Here is a 15,626-nt window from a genome sequence, read left to right on the forward strand (position 1 = left end):
CAGGTGTGTGTGTGTGTGTGTGTGTGTGTGTGTGTGTGTGTGTGGCTGCATACATGCTTTCCCATGCTGCGCTGGAAAATGCCAGTCAGCTTTTCACCCGCTGTGGGAGAGCATTAGGAAAGCTTAACCAACATAATGCCACTCTTCTATCCTGATTTCACACACACACACACACACACACACACACACACACACACACACACACACACACACACACACACACACACACACACACACACACACACACACACACACACACACACACACACACACACACACACACACACACACACACACACACACACACACACACACACACACACACACACACAGTCAAGCATAACAACAAACATGAGCCTAATTACTTCAGTCTCAGACAACACTTTCAAACATTGTCTTTAGGGGATGATTATAATTGTAGATGTGAGTGTTGTTTGCTTTTCCTAAGCTGTTCTGACATCTTGAGGTGCACAGTGCCTGCGAGTGTCACTATGAGAGATCAATCTGGCCACCTGGTGTGAAGATGACAGGAGGAGAGAGATGTTTGACCCACATGGCGACTGAAAGTCAAGCAAGACTTTCCTTCAATGCATCTTGTTTTCCTCAAAAGAGATGGAACATGACCAGTTTGAATACACTCCACACATTGAAAATGCAATCTGTTTACTTGTATCGATTGGCTGCTTAAAACTGGGAACAGTGAATGACATAATTGGACTAAAAGCTTGTGCAATCAGTTTACTTTGTTGCTCTTGCTCAGCATTCCAATCAGTTTATTTTCCGTTTCATCTGAATTACTTCACCTTCCAAAGCTTGTTGAAAAAGAGTAATTACATTTTATGGTATATGGCCATGGTATTCAAGGTGTATATTCCACTTTTGACTCCAAACTCACACTGCAAGTGATTTCTCCAGTTAATTACTTTACCTGCTGTTGTGTTGTGTTGACTGAAAACCTAAATATATTCAGAACTCCAGGGCACTAAATACCACTGCCCTCTAGAATATCACCCCCCCCCCCCCCTAAAGTCAATACAGTTGTAGTTGTTTTTCATCCAGTTTAAAAATAGCAATGTCTTCAAAGAATAAAACATTTGATAAATCCTTCTATTAAGCTGGTCTTTTTAGAGTGATACATCCAAGTTTAAATGATTCTACAGATTCCTTACGACCAATAGGCTATATACCGGTACCCTTGGCCTGAAAGTCAAAGGACTCAGAATGCTGATGTTTTAAGAATTCTCTCTCTGCCTGTCTGTTTGGACTTAATAAGAACATTGATCTCTATTTGATCTTCCCCAGACAAAACAAAATCAAAGACGTAATATGGTTCCCATCCTTCACTTAACAATCAGACACTTTTATCAATAAACAGTCCGATTGAAATCCACAAATTGTTTTTTCTTATTTGCTTTCGCTATTTTTGCTTGATATTTCTGAAATTGAGTTCACGATCACGATACTTTTACGATTAATTGCCATACAAACCAGTAAGACGCCTGAGGGTGAGAAGCTTAAGGCTTAGGGCGAGGTCGCATGCACGCATCAGGGATCTCACGTGATGCCGCATGCTCCATCCTTGATGATGTCACGTTCCTGACCAACACACTGACGGGAAATGCACTATTCCATAGATAACTGCGACCTTTGGCCGCAATAACTGTGATTAATGATTTAATTGTGTTTTTGGCATTGAACATTGGAACATATGAATACAACTTATTTTAGGATTAGGCTTTATACAAGGCAGATGCAGTGACTGACAATGACTGATACCAATAATCAAAACTAGACGTTCAGGAGCTGCCCTCACATCTAAGAGAGCTCACTGATCCAACTGTGCCCACTCGTCCAGGTGCCCACTTGTCCACGTGCCCAGTTGTTCAGGTGCACACTCGCCCAGATGTCTAGGTTGCCACTCGTCCAGGTGCCCAGTTGTCCAAAGTGCCCACTCATCCAGGTGCCCAGTTGTCCAAAGTGCCCACTCATCCAGGTGCCCAGTTGTCCAAAGTGCCCACTCATCCAGGTGCTCAGTTGTCTAGGTTGCCACTCATCCAGGTGCCCATTTGTCCAGGTCCCCACTCATCCAGGTGCCCATTTGTCCAGGTCCCCACTCATCCAGGTGCCCATTTGTCCAGGTCCCCACTCATCCAGGTGCCCATTTGTCCAGGTCCCCACTCGTCCAGGTGCCCGGTTGTCCAGATGCCCAGTTGTGTCCAGGTGCCCAGTTGTCCATGTGCCCACTCATCCAGGTCCCCACTCATCCATGTGCCCACTCATCCAGGTGCCCAGTTGTCCTGGTGCCCACATGTCTCTAGTGCTCAGTTGTTTTTTGTTCGCACCTGTCCAGGTGCCCAGTTGTTCAGGTGTCCACTCGTTCAGGTGCCCAGTTGTTCAGGTGTCCACTCGTCCAGGTGCCCAGTTGTCAAGGTGGCCACATGTCCCTAGTGGCCAGTCAATTTATTCGTGCATTACATTTCCCCATTGACATGAATGGGAAAATGTGAAAACTCACATTCAAGTATTTTTTTCCTCGGAGACTGTAGGTGCTATAGTTACAGAACTTGGAGGGGAGGTTCATAATAAATACGAAAATTAATTAACATATAATTATGTCGGTCTTATGGTGGCGCTATAAAAGTCCACTTTACGTTTTGGCTTATAACTCTTGAACCGTAGGTCATACAATCACATTTTTCTGATTCCTTGGGTCATATGACTTATCTCCCCATATAGGCCACGCCCAATTTCCGTCAGGATAGATTTTCCGCCAAAACACACTTCTTCAAAACACACTTTTTGCTCCTCCTCCTACATATTTTGTCCAAATCTCACAGAAATCAGTACACATTATCTCCGGACCTATCCGATTAAATTACCACAGGCAGAATTGTGAGAGTGCGTATCGTTCAGGCCGAAATCGGCTTCCGTAGTTAGTCGGAGGGGCTTTCTATCTTTCTAGTTATTTCTCTTACACAAATCCAGTATTGTCTTCTTTTTCTTTTCATACAAATGCAAACTTTAAAGTAAATGCAATTTGGAAGCATGCAATGTAATGCATTGGATTTACCAACTTTTTTCCCCTTTTTTGCATATTTCCCATATATATGCCTTGTGTGTGTAATATTGGGAATTGGGCCACCTGGTTTTTCATCTTAAAAAAATAGGTCCACTGAAAGAAAGTTTGGGAACAAAACAAAACAAAATATGTTTGGGAACCACACATATTATACCTACACTCCTACAGTATAATATGTGCAGATTGCCTCTAATCCAACATGACTGTAATGTAACTTGGGACAACTTTTTGGGACAAACCAAACAGAGTATAAATACTTTGTTGTTAGCCAGCCTAATATCAAGTTGACAAACATTGTACCATAGTAAAACATAATTTAAAATGCCTGTTCCCGAATCCCCGCTCTCCACCATCTCAGCCCCTTCAGGTCACAGGCATCGACTGACTGCTAGTCAACACAACACCATGGTGGAAACCTGATCCCTCTTTTGTCGCTTTGGGGTAAAGTGGTAGCTGTTGACAGATTTGACATATAGCTGGCTCGTCTACAGGAGAGACAGACAGAAAGAGAGAGAGAGAGGACTTCCGTCTTCCAGATAACTTGAAGAAGATTAGTGATTAGACTACTCAATGGGAAGACAATGTTTAAGAGACGACAACTATGCCAAGCAGAACAGTTTAACAAGGCAAAATCCTCTTTCACCACACAATTATGGGACATTGTATACACAAGTCATAAATATAGAGTGGTGTGGTTGAATCTACAGTACACTAACTGTAACAACATCAATACTAATCATCATTGTAACAGAACGAAAATACATGGCTTGGATGCACCTGCATCTACTCGTCCTCTCCTTCCTGCACTTTCCAGATCTCCTCTGATTCTAACGGTTTACAGAAGCACAACATTCATTATATTCTGATATGGATGACTTTTCACTTACATTTGATTTCAGAATATAGATTCACTGCAATTTATAGTTAATATCATGTGATCAAGACAGATCTGCTGTGGCTCATTTCAAACAAAATGCTTCAAATCATGAACGCAGCGTCCAAATGCTGTGGAAAAATTGCATGCACACTTCCACTAGGCCTCTATATGTAATGTTATGAATTATATGAGTGCACTTATATGTCAGTAGTAGACAAATGTACTGACAAGCATTCATTGATGATCAATAGACCCCAGGGCTTAACAAACACTTGCCAAACTGTGCAGTGTGCAGTACTCGTTTTAAATTTCCTAAATGATGGGTTGACACACAGACATAGATCATGTCTGCTTGTCATGGCTGGTCAAGCATCTTTCACCGAGTCCATGGCAGGATTGATGAAGTGGCCCTCTTCACTTTCTGTCACATATCACACTGCTGTCAGATGAAAACCTCTCATCTCCAGCCAGAGCATGAAAGCCAGATTTTCAGATTAAATAAAACTTCCATGTAACTCAATTAGAACAAGGTGGCAAGTAAAACTAAACAATGTTTATAAAATGATAGTAACGCTAACTTCTCTGTCTTGTTCCACTTTCATGACCTCCACTCACCTGAGGGAGGAATGTCTTGAATGTCAAGCCATGAAAAAGCCAGATCCCTTTTCCAAACAAAGTGGCCACTTTGGCCAGGAATTTGACATGAGCGATAACCCCGTCTCTCAACCAATGATCTCCCATTCAGGAGACATGAGCCACGGACACTTGTGTAGTGTTAGTGTCATTAAGCCACAGTCAACAAGGGTTAATGATGCTAACCAGTGACGTATGAAGTTCACTGGGCGAGAACAGCGGCAACCTGAACAGAGTTGTACTTGTGACCACAAGGTTGCGAGTTTGAATCCATGCACTTGGTGGGAAAATGTGGGACGAGCAAAGATTCTCCTCTTCCTCATCTTTCGATGCCCACTAGGTGGCAGCATAAGCACACCTAACCTGTGCCAGCCGTCCGCTCTCACTCTACGATCCTTGTTTCATTTCCGGGTTATTCAGTGAGGTGGGGGCTGTGGTTGTGAGGACGTTGATCGTTATCCGTAAGCTCATACCCCTTAGCTCTCGTCAGAAACGGTTACATGTCCGGAGCGATGCGAGACAAAGTCACAAATGATTTATGATCGTCGGGATGCGCGACAGCTCACCATGGACAGCGCTCAAAGCTTTAGAGATACAAGGCTTTGAAAATCCTGTTTTAACCCATTCTGGGCGGGAACCCCTTTTGGTGTTCTAACCCTTCTGGACGGGATCCCCTCTTGGGGTTCTGTACAGTATGTACAGTATTCAAAAATTACCAAAAATTGATGCTGCTATATAAATATTTGAAGTTTTTCAGAAAACTTAGGTCAGGCACGGGCAAACCCTGGAAGTTGTAAAGGACTTCAAATACCTTATTGGGTCTTTTGTGAGTGAGGATGGCAGCTCCACAAAGAGATTAAAACAAGAATCTGCATAGCGACATCAGCCATAACAAGATTGACCAGAGTCTGGAGAAGCAACACCATCAGCTTCCCAGTGAAGGTTAGGCTGTACGTCACTTGTACTCTCCACCCTACTGTATGGTTGTGAGAGCTGGACACAGCGGACACTGAGCGCAGAATACAACCCTTCGAGAACAAGTGCTACAGAAGGATGCTACACATATCATATAAAGAACACCGGACAAACGACAGTCACCACCCATGCTGGAGAACAGGAGCCTCTACTCTCAACAGTAAAGCGTCGCAAACTGGCCTGGTATGGTCATGTCACAAGGCATACCTCGCTGTCAAAGACCATCCTACAGGGGACAGTAGAGGGGAAGCGCAGAAGAGGCAGACAGAGAAAGTCCTGTATGGACAACATCAAGGAATGGATTGGCTGCAGCTTCCAGACCCTGCTACGCACAGCTGAGGACTGAGAGCACTGGAGATCCCTGTCCCTGAATGCCCAAGCATCCACCATGACACCCCTACGGCCCCCTAGGCCATGGGATGAGTAAGAGTAAGTAAGGTCAGGATTTAGAAGGCTTTTTAGAGTCTTCAGTCCAAAATGGGATAATGGAGGCTCAATGGAGCTGGATTTAAAAGTCCCATAGCTGATGGGGACGGAGGCTCTCCATTAACCTGACTCCGCCAGATGGGGCAGCAGTACTCTCTGCTGCCCCATCTGGCGGAGTCAGGTTAGCTCTCCATAGCAACTGGAGCAATACTAAAAGGTAAATTGACGGTCGACGCTTTCATATATGGAGTATACGAGGGGGGGTACGAACATGTACGTAGGTGGCACATGCCGTACCCTAGCCTAGGGGGTACGATTATAATTGTAGATAGCACAGAAAGAATTAAGAGGAAGCAAATCACTTATTTGTCGATAAGAAAATTTGAGAAAATTGCAAGTTGTGAATGCTTTGCCCACCCGGTTAAGCCTATACTTAATACTTAATTGCGCTGTGACAGTGAGCTTGTATATCTGCTATTTACCTGGACAAGGACTCCAGATTAATGTCAGTTGTCAGTAACGTTTAGCAATGTTTCCTAAACAAATCTCTCAGTCATTGCTTTTTTGCAACATATTTTTTGGGGGGAAATGTTTTAATGATTTATTGTGCTTCATTTGCATTTCAGTTGTGAAAAACTGACACATAAAGGGATTATGCACAACCATAAGAAAGAATAATTGTATCATGCTGCACAAAGCCTTCAATGAGTGGCTGGATGCTGCAGTTTTATACAAACCAAAAGAACATTGTAAAAAATCTGAACTCGGGTAGGGTTTTCCAAACACATTAAAGGACAGATATTATGCATAAACTAATTTTCACTCGCTGACGGGTGTGCCTGCAACTAGATAACCGGACAATGGGTCGACCACATAATTACAAAGTCCCTGGTTGCAGGTTCCTAAAGGAAGAAAATCTTAAATCTTGTTGAGTGTGGGTGCACAAAGCATCTCCTCCCCGCCCACACGCACGCACGCACGCACGCACGCACGCACGCTCACACACTCACACACACACACACACACACACACACACACACACACACACACACACACACACAATGTGAAAGAGGGGGCACATCTGGAGTTGGGATAAGAATGGAAGAATCATTATTCTAGGGCAGCATTAATGAGTTCTAGTGTAAATGTACAGATTGTGGATGGTGTTGTGTTTGCCTAGCCTCGAGTCCCCCCTTTCACACAGACACGCAAGCGCACACACAAATGTGCGCAAATACGCGTGCACACACACACACACACACACACACACACACACACACACAAACACACAAACACACACACACACACACACACACACACACACACACACACAACTACAACTACAACTTAACCGTGTTATAACTGAAGCACAGGAGAGTGCCACCATTATTTATTCTGCAAATGTTTGAAGTGTTTATCATCAATATGCAGACACACACACCAGGCACATGCTTGCACATATACAGTTTCACACACATTATGCTTTGCACAATATTATGCACACACGCAAGCATGCACACACACACACACACACACACACACACACACACACACACACACACACACACACACACACACACACACACACACACACACACACACACACACACACACACACACACACACACACACACACACACACACACACACACACACACACGTACACCTGGGGGTGTCCTGTCTCGCCAGCTTTACTTGGCTGAAGTTGAGCTAATAATTTGCTCATGCTAGCAGCATGAAGCGGAGAAAAACTCTTGAGCGAGACAGGCTCACTCTAGGCTACACATGCAAATGAAGACAGGCTAGCGGAGGACAAATTAGATTATCAGACCTAAAGAAAAATGCTATCCCTGTATACAGCATTATGAAACAGAGTTTTCACTGGACTGGTGCATGACGGCTGCATCCTGGTTTGACAAGATTATCTAAACTCCATGGGAGCGCAGTGTCAAGATCCTTTCAGAGATATAAGGGAATATGGATGTGGGCTAATAGGGTGAAATGGGCTGGTGCCCAGAATTCTGAGAACACCAAACACTGATGGAATGGAGGCAATAGTCTTAGAAGTGTTCTTCACTCATGATTTGACACATCATTATTCTCATTTCAGATCATTCTTTCTCAGTTGCTTCAAATTGTGAGAAAATCATGATTTGCTCCCAGCATTGGCAACTGCATTTCCTATTTTTTCTCATGAAAATGGGAAGATGAGAATAAATCTTAATAGGAGAACTTTCATGGACACCTTACCAGCAATGATAGATGGAGACAATGTGTCACACAGCCATCCAGTGAACAATCCATTTGAAATCAATTCGACTTTGGGCTCTCACCATCAGCGATCCATCTATAGTCTTCAAGCTCAAAACTAGTCAATACCTATAGGCCAGTGGTTCCCAAACGTTTTCATGTCAGGGACCCCCAAATTGACATAAATTAGCCCGCGGACCCCCATTTGAAAATATACGCCAGGGACCCCATGAAGAGAAGATTTTTACGGCTCTAGCAGTGATTCTCAACCATTTTCATTTCAAGGACCCCCAGTTTGACATGCATTAGTATACAGACCCCCATTTAATGGCATTTCTATCTCTGGGACCCCCAATTTATATTGTAAAATCAACATTAATTTAACCATTTGGTTCCATTTTCTCAGAGTTACAGACCCATAAGGGTCCATTTGGTTCCAAACTATTATTTAGCTGGGGACCCCCTGGAACTCCCTCAAGGACCCCTGGGAACCACCGACCTAGGCTATGTTCAGACTGGCAGGACAAATTTGGCAATCTAGAAGCTTATCTATGAGCTTCTAGGATATTTTCATCAAGTGACACTGTCTGAATCGTATGATAGATCATTACTCATACCAGTGGTGGAAAAAGTACTCAAATGTTTTACTTAAGTAAAAGTATAAACACTGCAATGTAGATGTACTCCGTTACAAGTAGAAGTCCCGTATTAAAAATGTACTCAAGTAAAAGTACAAAAGTATCGTCATCAAAATGTATTTAAAGTACTACACATAAAAGTAGGCTATACTCATATTGCAGAATGTCCCATTTCACAAGTTCAAAATGTGTACAATTTTTTTTGAAAATAGCCAAGCTTGTAGATCTGCTATTTTCAAATGGCCGTGTATATAGGGTTGTAGTGGTTAATGTATGTTTTCTAATCAAAATGAAAATCTCCAAAGTAACTAGTAACTAAAGTTTTAAAATAATTGTAGTGGAGTAAATAAAAGTAAACATTTTGGCTCTGAGATGTAGTGGAGTAGAAGTAAAAGTATTGGAAATTGGAAATTACAGTACTTAAGTAAAAGTACTTAGTTACTTTCCATCACTGACTCATAGCTAGTCATTACACAGCAACCACTGCAGATATGTTGAGAAATCTGATTTGACCACTTGTTTTTAGTGTCAGTCAGTCAGTCAAAAACATCAGATTTGAGAAACAAATCAGATCTGCCTGCAGTCTGAACAAAGCCTGTTAGTGAGAGTTAAAAGAAAGGACTGTATATGGACTGGTCTATACTGAATGGTCTATACTGACTGGTCTATACTGACTGGTCTATACTGACTGGTCTATACTGACTGGCTGGTCTGACTTCGCCACTTCACTCAGTGGTGTTGATTAGATTAGAGCACAGGACACACAACTTCTTTTTACAATAGACTTGAATGAGGACAGTATAGTACCACTTTGGGTGTGTGTGGTGAATGATACATAAATAATGTAGATAACAGATAAGGGAAGGCCAATTAGTTGCATATAAAATGCAGAAGGGACAATTAATGATTCACCAATGATAAAAAGGACTGTATAACTGAATTACTGAGCTGCACAGAGCTAAAACTATAAAAATACTTTTAAGAAAGTATTTTTAAAGTACTGATAAATACTCAGCACCATAACACTAGGCAGAGAGCCTCTGACAATGGTAAATGGTTTCCAAAACCTTTTAGATGACCAAGTTAACAACTAGCTTTAACAGGATTACTTTAAGCAGAAAGATCAACATCCAAATGTTAATCTGAGCAGGAAATACTCTTTTAGAAAAATACCTTAAGTACCCAATTAAAAAGATGAGTCCACCAGAAGAATGATTGTCGAGTCAGAACATTATGGTTAAGGCTGAGCTCACACCTTTCATGCAATTCTCTGTGCTCGTTGGGTGTTGTGTCATGGCCGCCCAGCGGCCCAATGCATTTCCAATGGGGCGCACGACTGCGCCCCTCCCCCTCACACAACACAATGTTGGGTCAAACCATGTGACCTCCATTGGAAATACATTGGGCAGCCATGACACTACCCAACGAGCATCCAACGAGCACGAGAATTGCATGAAAGGTGTGAGCTCAGCCTTAGTCAATTCATTTTCCAGATCTGAGAGACAGAACAGATACTCACATACAGCCAAATTACAAAATCTCTCCCCTGTGCAACCAAAATGCACAGGGTAGTCTCTCTCGAACAATTCATTTCACAGGCATTAATACTGTAGAATACGTCAGTTGTTGATACACATTCATTGGCTGAATAGACAGTTAATTTCCACTCTAGGCCACACTGGTACTGGTTGTCAAGCGCTCATTGGACCAGCACATGGATGATGAGACTGGTATTGTCAGCTTCCTTGGTTCCGTCATTGAGGGCCATACACCGGGAAAGCTCAGAGGCTGGCGTTGCTATGGCAACCTGAAGATAACATTCTTTCCCTGCTCGCTGTAAACTTTCGACAGAGAGAAATGCTCCTTCTCACTAGGCCCCAAGGCCACACTGATATCGAAGCAGCTGCATGTAAACTAAAATCAAAACAGCACACTACAGTATGGTGACTTTTGTGGCTACAGGCAGACAGTATGGAGACTGAATAAGATATTAAATCTGAATGTGGCGTCAGGAAATCCATAATATAAGTATGATAAAATAATATAAAGGATAATATAGGGCTGAGATGATTAGGCACGTGGATGGTGACATGACATAAATAGGATAAGGAGAACAACCCGGAGTAAACAGGCAGTAGGCTATGAGTACTGATGATAAAAGGGCAAGATGACAAAATATGACCTATAAGGAACACGGTCTGGGCCAAAGGGACATTTAGACAATTCCATCCACCAAACTAACTCAAAATTATCTATCAGTGAATGGACACAAAACAGAGAAATCTGAGAATAAACTTCAGCATAACTGTTGGAGCAATGGCCAGCCTTTTGTACAAAGCCTATGTTGCTGTTTGTTTCTTCTATCATGTCCAGTGTAGAAAGTCCTTCCCTGATCTTTGTGCATGCATGACAGCTTAAATGCTACACTAACCCTGGACAGTGGACACAATGTAGAGTTTTCTGTTTAGATACAGTATGTTTTAGTAGGCCTACTTCACATGGTGGCATAACCATCTACAGCTACGTCTGTCCTAATCTGTGCAGTGTTCTACATACAGTTAGAAAGTCTCCTTCACTGAGACAAAACAGGGAGATTAGGTAGAAGAGCGATGGTGACACGATGCAACCATCTGATGGGAAAACATCTTTCCCATGACATGTATGGCACCATCAAAACAAACTAAGGTGTGTACAGTGTGTGTGTGTGTGTGTGTGGCTGGGGAACAGTGTAAGATGTACAGTGTGTGTGTGTGTGTGTGTGTGTGTGTGTGTGTGTGTGTGTGTGTGTGTGTGTGTGTGTGTGTGTGTGTGTGCACGCGTGCGTGTCTCTCTCTCTACTGTACATCACCTGTTGTCTTCAGTACTATGTGAATATCTAAAAAAGTACCGTAGAGCAGAGTGAGTGACTGAGTGTCCATCCATGCACATCCTTACTGTATTTGTGTATACCTGTGTTAATGTGTCTTGCTTCTCTAAGCATTGGGCTGTACAGTGAGGAGAATGAAAAAGCCTAATCAGATTGGTAAACACTCACAGTTCCCTCTGTTTTGCAGGGGCGAAGGGGGGGTGTGAGATAAAATATTATCACAGTATGTGTGGAGACAAAGGGCTGAGAGGGGCGGACTCATGTACTATCTGCCTCCAGATTGGTGTTCTGGTTGAGCGCTAATCTCAGACAGAACAGATACGGGGGGGGCTCCAATGCCAAACCACTAAACCACTTTCTCACGGTGAGATGTCTTGAGATGACAGTACTTTAGACTGAGCTAATATTTAAAGTAATAATTGAAATAATGTTTTACATTCACTCAATATCATATCAATATAACATTATTTAATTGTGTAATTTGGTTAGATTTGATGAGTTGGAAGATAGCAACAAGCCATATAGGCTCAGCTTTAATCTAAATATAATAAGTACAGTAGAGAGGCTACAGTAATAGTATAAACATACATTTCATGACTTGCCATTCCAGAATGCAATACAACTCCATCCATCCTTCACTTCTTAAGCGGTTTAAGACTCAGTTGATATTACAATGTGTGTCATTATACATAATACATAATGTTAATGAATTAGGTGGACTGGACATGCGGAAAGAATTCCATCTCTTGTTTGTTTAATGTGGCGCAATAGGGGGAAAGAAATGCTGAATTATTCATTACATTGCGCATTCATTAGCAGGCTTTGAAGGAACTCATTAATTAAAAGGTGGCCATTGCTGTGACATGCTGCAGTTGGCCTGCACACTCCAATGAAAAGGAAATGAGTGACATGTAAGAGGAATGACGAGTTGGAATTGTCCACACAAGCAGCCCACTTTGACAAACCGTGCAGCAGGAAGGAACTTCAATATCAGCATGGGTGTTTAACACAAAAGGAGAATATGTGTACATGTTATAATATTCATATCAAATCATTTATAATTTCTACAAAAGAAAACAGTTGCCGTGCAGATATTTATGGTAAAATAAAAGGAAATCTTATAAAGTCATCTTCTGGGGTCACATGATTAGACCTTTGACCTATTGATAATAACGCTTACAAAGGCAACACAAAAGACTCCCATGCGATCATACAAGTATCCGACTTTTTGCAGTTACACATTAAATACACCGAATAATCCGTGGCGGTTCTTTGAACACTGGAAGTCTGAAAATTAACTCTTTACGGGTTAATCTTGTAATTTTCTAAGATAAAAAAACACTTTGGGTTTTAGTACAATCCCCCTTCCTAGTTAGTTATTTTTGTAGGAGAAAGCAGAGAATGCAAAAGGTTATTCCCCCTGCGTTGTGCTTGATCAAATTGTCCACGGCTTACAACACTTTCTGTGACATGTGGATAACCCGAATTCGTTCGTATAAAACCCACAAACTGCCCTGTGAGGATTTACAGCCAGAGGAACATAACGGCTTTCCTCCTGATGTTAACATGGTTAGACACTGTGACATGTGCAGTGTGACAAGCCCTGCATCCATCCTGCACATACAGTCCACTTTCTTTTACACAAACACATGAATACATAAATGTGTGCACGTGGCGCATCGCGTAAAAACACACTTGCAAATCATGCAGAAAACGCGCGCACACACACGCGCACACACACACACACACACACACACACACACACACACACACACACACACACACACACACACACACACACACACACACACACACACACACACACACACACACACACACACACACACACACACACACACACACACACACACACACACACACACACACACACACACACACACACACACACACACACACACACACACACACGGAATAACTTGTCACCCTCTAACAGAAGAGAACAGCCCCAGTAGGCCTACATTTATCTTTATCTTTGTTTCCATTCAATCTTTCATACTGGGCCAATAAAGCTTGAATCAGGTTATGAGGCAGCACCTTAATGAGCCAAAGATATCAACCTCTATTAAGCCGTCTGCTTCAGTGACACACGCAGGCACAGACACACAATAAACACACAAGGACCGTACATTCACACCCACCACAATCCTACAAAAAAGTGGAAACAAGATGATTACTTCCAGAAAGACCAGATGGGACAGCATGTAGAAGGGGCGCCGGGGAGGGGGTGGGGGGGATGAGAGGCAAATGGAATAAGAGAATCTGATGTGAGGAGACAAATGGCTGGGAGTCAGGAGGCCGGTTGAGATTGTCATCGCAGCCTTGAAAATATATCATCACTCCCACAGGAGTCACCCAGCCTAACCTGCTATTTACAAGATGTGAAAGTACTAGTGTGCGTGCGTGCGTGCGTGTGTGTATAATGTTGTGTCTATATGTCCAACATGCCTGTGTGTAAGTGTGCAGTGTGCTCACACTTTGGCACATGCCTGAGTCTATGATATGAGTGCTACCGTCTCTGTGTCAGTCTGAGTGGCTGAGAGGCAGACAAAGCACAGGTCAGAGGTTTCCACAGATAGCAGGGCTATTCAAGCTCACTGTGGAAGTTGTGGAACAACATGAATGGTTTCCACACCCTGGGCTGTCACCACTCACTATGTCTCTCCCATTACTGTCACAGGTTCATAGCCACTAACTTCATAAATCAAGCAAATGTATACTTGAAAACTTACGCACACACATAATATGTTTGCAAACCGTGACAAAAAGAGGGGGAGACATTTTTGCTATAACCTCAGACAATAAAAACAACACTTATGCTAAGTGGAGAGAGGAAAAAAAGCTTGAACAGACATATGCAACCAACAATAAAAGTCAACACCATATTCTAGGGATCACCACTTTTATGCAGTTGGGGCAAGCTGAAATTATTTATTGACCTATCTGGTTAAACATTGGCAACATATATACAAGGATCATTTATTTGAAATAAAATGTAGCAGTGCCAGTGAGATTCTATTAATGAAAATAAAGCAATGTCAGTGAGCCATTGCTGGGTTATTATTTTTTGAAATTATAGGGCTCTTTACACTTATGAGGACAAACTGTGAGAAAGAAGCATGAATAATTATTGGGTTCTGACCCACTGCCCAAGAACACTATAGTTATTCCAAGTATTCTCATATGGTTTGGTAGGCTATGCCCTTGGCCGGAGAGAAGGTGATTATGTACAGTTTTGACAAAAGTATCCAGCTATGTAATTTGCAGAGTTAGCAAATACTGAGGTTAAAGGGTATACTGTAGATATTTTATGATTTTTAGTCTCTGCTGGCAAAGGCCATTCAGCTGCAGGCAACTTTGTACTCTGAATGTAAATTGAATGCGCTGGTATACATTTTTATTAGGTTTATAATATAAAATAAAAACATTCTAAGCTGTTGCCATCATGCTTAACTTATGATATAAAATAATAATCATTTAAAACGGGCCAACACTTATTTAAGCATTTATTACAGGGGCGGCAGTGGCTGTAAGGGAAACACGAGGTTCCCAGTTCGATCCCGGGCTCCCCCAGAGTTAGTGTAAAGTGTCCTTGAGCAAGACGCTGAACTCCTAATTGCTCCCGAAGAGCAGGTTGGTTTCTTGCATGGTTGGTTTCTTGCATGGTTTCTTCCGCCATCGGTGTATGGATATGGATGTGTGTGTGAATGTAATGCACAATCTATGTAAAGTGCCATGGATAAAGGCACTATATAAATACACCATTTACCATTACTTAACTGAATTCTATCCACTTTGCAGTACAAAGTCTTACCTTTGTTAAACAATCTGCAATCAGAACTACATGACCAAATGTAAGTGTAC

This window comes from Electrona antarctica (genome assembly GCF_951216825.1).
Source record: "Electrona antarctica genome assembly, chromosome: 7".
Taxonomy (NCBI): Eukaryota; Metazoa; Chordata; class Actinopteri; order Myctophiformes; family Myctophidae; genus Electrona; species Electrona antarctica.